Below are 5,376 nucleotides of genomic sequence, written 5' to 3'. Positions count from 1 at the left end.
TTTACTCATCTCATTGAGGGGGGAGTCCAGCAGATGTGCTGTTCTGTGTGAGCTGAAACGTGGCTATGAGCCTGCTTCCCAGTGGGCCTCAGGTCCTGTGCAGCCAACTGGGGAACTAGGAAAAATACTCCCATTTCTCGACTAGACTTAGACTCATTCTGAGTACAGAAGACGCTTCATTCACAATGCATAAAAGGTGTGTGAGATGACTCAATATTTACTCCAAGTATACCTGAAGGGTGAGTTCTTTGGATCTTCATGTCTATCTGTAAGAGGTGAACCTTCAAAGATTGTGTGACAATGTTTGGGAACAAATGTTTTATTTGTAAAAGTCTTACTAGTTTCCCTACAAATGTGAGGCCACTGGGCTCCTGGGCAGGGTTTCACCAGTGGCCCTGGGAGCTCACTTCTTCCCAGAAGGAGATGTCCTGGGGGCCCTGGTGTCTGGGACCCTCATCAGTAGTGACATGGCAGCAAGTGATTCGCACCTGCAGAAATCTCTCCTGTTCAAGTCCAGCAGCAAAACTCAAGGGACCTCTGTGACCCAAGGTGGATAAAGGATGGCTGCTAGTGATAAGACACAGAAGAATTCTTCCAGGAAGCCTGGGTCACAGCTTAGAAAAGAGGATCAATCTGAAAATTAGTACCATTTTTTTGTCAAAAATTTTCACAGCGCTCAGGGACCAAATGCCTTCATAATTTATTCTGCACATTTTTGAGAAGTAAGAAAAAGAACATAGGCCCAGCTGACAGTGGGGAAAGAAGAGTCAGATTCCCAAATATTCAGTGATGAGATTCTCCCAGAAAGCTTCTAATTTTGGTGGCATTTTCCCCTGGATCCGACAAATGACAAATCTCTCTTTTCCTGTTTGTTTTCCTTAATGATGTAGATGAAAAAATCTGACTTTGAAAGACTCAAAGACAATTAAAAATATAAGATAGACTTTCTGCACATGTGCGAAGAGATTAATTTCCATGTTTAGCTTTCTGATGGCCTTGAAAGTGTATAGGGAAGGCGATGAACATTCAAACCTGTATTTCAGATTCAAACATACAGATAAGAGACCAGGAAGCAGGAGGAGATAAAGACAGACGCCTCTCCCTTCATCTGAGGTTCTTTTCTGCTCTGAGAATCTAGTGAAGCTGCTGACCTTCTCTAGGAAAAAAGCTACATGCATGAGAATGAACAAGAATACAACCTTTACACAGAATTCCAGAAGTTTCTCAGAAGTCCTAAAATCACAGACACCTCATTGACCCTTAAGTCAAGAGATGAAGACCTAATCTTCATGACCATTTATTGAAGTTTTGTGTGGAAGACAAATAAATGAATAGCCTGTGACTGGTGAATTCTGGCTCAGATTCAAAGGAATAAGGTGTTAATATCTTCCTTCCTTCCTTCCTTTTATCTCTCTCTTCTCTCTCTCTCTCTGTCTTCCCAGTAGAGAGGAACCATATGAAAAATGATCTCAGCATCAAATCAGTGGAATAACAAAAATAATTGGTAAATCACTTTACATTCCACAAATCGCTTCCTTATGTACCATGGCTATTGCCTATGGATGACGTATCTCGTGCAGCTTCTCTATCTGTATTCCTTACTGCAGACATGCCTGAGGGGTATCGCTATCACTAATGTACTAACGGGGAGATGGTGGCTCGGAGAGAAGGCGTTAATAGAAATAGGAGGAAAGCCCATGTTTCTTAACCTTCATGCAGATATCCTTCCCATAAGTTTGGGCAGCATAAAAGTCATCCAGTGTGTAGGCAGGCTTTTAGGGGAGCTTTGCTGGACAGTCTCTTGATAGCACATCACTTAGAACAGTATGGGTTATGGATAGGCATGGAAATAAGTGCTCTAGAAAGAATCTGATAAATTCTCATGGTGAACATCTCAATATGTCACTCTGCTTAGAAGGGTCTCACAAAGTTTATTATAAGAAGAGGGGTTTTCATGTTTCTTCGTACATATGATGGTGTCTTATCCTTAAAACTTGAAAACTAAACGTGCTACAACTCAAGCCGTCCAGTTACAAGGACACGTAGCACATTTTTACTGAGACAGCGTGAAGCAACAACTCTGATGATCACATTTCTGCAGCAAAGGGGATTGTTCTCAATTGTCTACTCAGCATTTATTTTTAAAAAGCAATCTACTCTTATCCTTTGCATCTTATTCTATGTCTAAGTTGTGTAACACTTATAAATACCCAGAAATTGAATGCTGCTATTGGTGTTTTGCCCAGTCTGAGTCATCTGGTGAAAGAGGTAAACAATTTAACCGGACTCTAATACACGTACACACACACGAGTAACTTAAAAGGGCATTTCTTCATACTCTCGATACTTATTTAAGATAAAGTAACATAACACTTCTCAGAAAATAGATTTGGGACCTAAACTTGTTACCAATTTGAAGAAGAAACATAATTTTGCCGCCTTATCACGTCATCTGTTCCTAGGTTAATACAAAGATAAGGCAGGTAGAACCCAACCGACTCTAAGTCAAATTTAAGCAAATCCAAAGATTGCTGACATTTTTCCATTTTATCCTTTTACAGACTTAATGATGGTGGTCATAGGTAGACGACACATCACGTGCCATCTCCAAATCAGTTTCGGGGTCCTTTCAGGGCCTCTGTGAAGGAAAGCATGGAATAGTCCCAGCTGAATCTTCAGGGTTACAGAGGTGGAAGGAAACCCCCAACCAAACAAACACCACATAAGAAGCAGATCCACCACAAGACGCTGGGTGCCAACACCTGCCCTGCACTGTACCTGTACAGATGAAACTGGAGAGGCCCCCGTAGATAACTTCATCATTGTCGGGCAATATGAACGGACACCTCGTCTGAACCTCCAAACAGTATTGCTTGCAAGGAATTGTCTTTCTGCAGTTCAGCTGTGCGACTTCAAAATACTGGGAACACAGCCAGGCTTTGTAGACAATCTGAAAAAAGAGAAGAATCAAAAATAGGGCGGGATGACAACAGTTCTGACTGATAAAGGACATGCTGTACTGTGAGAAGCATGCTAGGGTTTCAAGCGGATCATAAGAAAACTCACACTTGGAGAAAGCGTATTCACACAAGGCCAGCTGCAAGTGATGTCTTGGCAACAGAGCAAAACACTTTTTGATTGAGCCCTTAAGAGAATGCAAAAGGTAATGTGGCGTTTGAGGGGATGTAACTCATGTGAAAAACAGTGGAGTTAAGCAGGGCCTGAAGTTTTTAAAATCCAATGATATACAAGAAAGGAAATAACTGTGGATCCACCGTGGTTAGTCACTGCAGGGTGCGAGAGCCCTGCAGACACCGGCTATTCCCCCCCAAGGGCACTAGATGGCGCTGATTCCCCTACAAAGATGCCCCCCGCGGGCTGTGGAGAGGCGGCTGGTTAGAGCTTGAACTCCAGGGCACAGAACAGGCAGCGGCGGGCATTTAAATTGATGACTCACACCAAATGCATTAAATATCTCATCGTGCGAAAGCCGGGAAACACCCAACCTAAATCAGACACTTTAAGTCGTGTTGTGGTGAGAGGATAACGAAGACGGAAACCTCATCAGAGCCGCAACTTGGACCTTTAGATACTGGGCTCCACATCGATATTCGATAAGTATTTGCTTGATTTAATAAAATGTGAAAGGACTATGAATTCACCTAGCTCTTTGTTTCTGACAGGTATTTAGGAAAGTAGATATTGAAAAAAAATGCCTTTTTCTAATATAAGGGAACAAGTTGAAACTAGGCCCAAATAAAACAATGGCAAAGTATCCACCATACACATGGCTATGACTCAGGTTATTTCCCAGACCCTTGGCTCTGACGTCTTCTGTTTACCTGTTTCTAAGGTTAATACTAGCCTGGTAAGATTCCGTCGCCTATGTTCTACCTGGAAAAGTGGATGGCGTACCGTTAAATGTACACTAAGAGATCATAAAGACCTGACAATGATAGCAAGAGTAATAGCGAGTATTTATCAGTTTCACACTCTGTTCTAAGCAAGTTACATCCATTTTTTTCCCATGTAATTCTTAGCACACGCACAGAAGGTAACTACTGGTCACACTTTGCACACGGATAATAATTAGCAATGGAAGGAAGTGGACAGCCTAGAATTCAAGCAGAATCTAGGTAACTCTTGCCAATATACTGTGAGGAGAATTCTTGTGTCAGGAAAGGGAGAGAAATAAACAGCTCTGAGATACGTTCCAATGCCGCCCTTTTATTTTGGAGGGAGGGGGGTTGAGAAAGTTAGACGTTTTGTGGTGGCACAAAACCACAGAAACAAGATGATTAACTTTTAAAAGCCCTAAAGGATTTTCAGAGAAAAGCACATGATGACAAATGAACACACTTGTCTTCTTTCATAAGAACTCCGTAGTATAAGGAAGACCAGAAATCTTTTTTATAATGGCTTAGCCTTCTCCTATGGAGAGACATACTAAGTCATCGCTTTTCTAGGTGTCACTGAATAGTATAAATGCTTATCTGATGCTAAACAATAATTTTGGGAAGGAACAAAAATAGGTTTAAAGTCTCTGATGATAAATGACTGGTTCAACTACGCTTACCCCCATGTTTCCTGGAGGGCTTGTACTTTCCTCTCTCTGTGGAAGTTACGCTTGCCGGGTAACTATGCTCGTGAAGGACGTCTCACCTCAGCCCCGCTCTGCTGCTGCCCCTGGAAATCACTGCTGACAGTACAACAAATTGTTTGACAGCTGCCCATCCTACAGTCGATAGAAAATACTCTCAAGCTACAGTCTAGAAAAGGAACAGACTAGACCATTAAAATGGCCTAAAAAAGAATGACATTTTCACTTAATAGCTGGATAACAATTTTCTCTTTTTCTCCCAGAGCATTTTCGCATTTCTTATTTTTCCCCCTGAAACCCTTGAGATGGGTTTGGGAAATATTTTACAAATAAAGAACCTGAGTTAGAGAGAGATTATAGTAGCAAATGGACAGAATTCAGGCCAGCATTTCCTTTACTGGGCGCTGGGGTAGCTGGACCTTTTCTGAGAGGAAGTGGAAAGTGATGACAACATGACAAAAGGTGGGTCTCTGGAGTCCTGGAGGGGAGGGTGGCAGTTCAGAGGGGAAAGGTCCTAGGGGTCATCTAGCTAAGCCTCTCATTTTAAAGTGAGAACTGGGGCCTAGGAAGATCACAGTTGATGGCAACCTCAAATCCCTGCCTTCTTGGATGTTGTTTTAATAACACAGCACATTACTGGGAAGGCATCAATTGAATCATTCTTAACGTACCTTTTTTTTTTTTTTTTTGCCATACGCGGGCCTCTCACTGTTGTGGCCTCTCCCACGGCGGAGCACAGGCTCCGGACGCGCAGGCTCAGCGGCCATGGCTCACGG

Source organism: Lipotes vexillifer, unplaced genomic scaffold, assembly GCF_000442215.2.
Source record: "Lipotes vexillifer unplaced genomic scaffold, Lipotes_vexillifer_v1.1 scaffold549, whole genome shotgun sequence".
NCBI lineage: Eukaryota > Metazoa > Chordata > Mammalia > Artiodactyla > Lipotidae > Lipotes > Lipotes vexillifer.
This window is presented reverse-complemented; position numbering follows the sequence as displayed.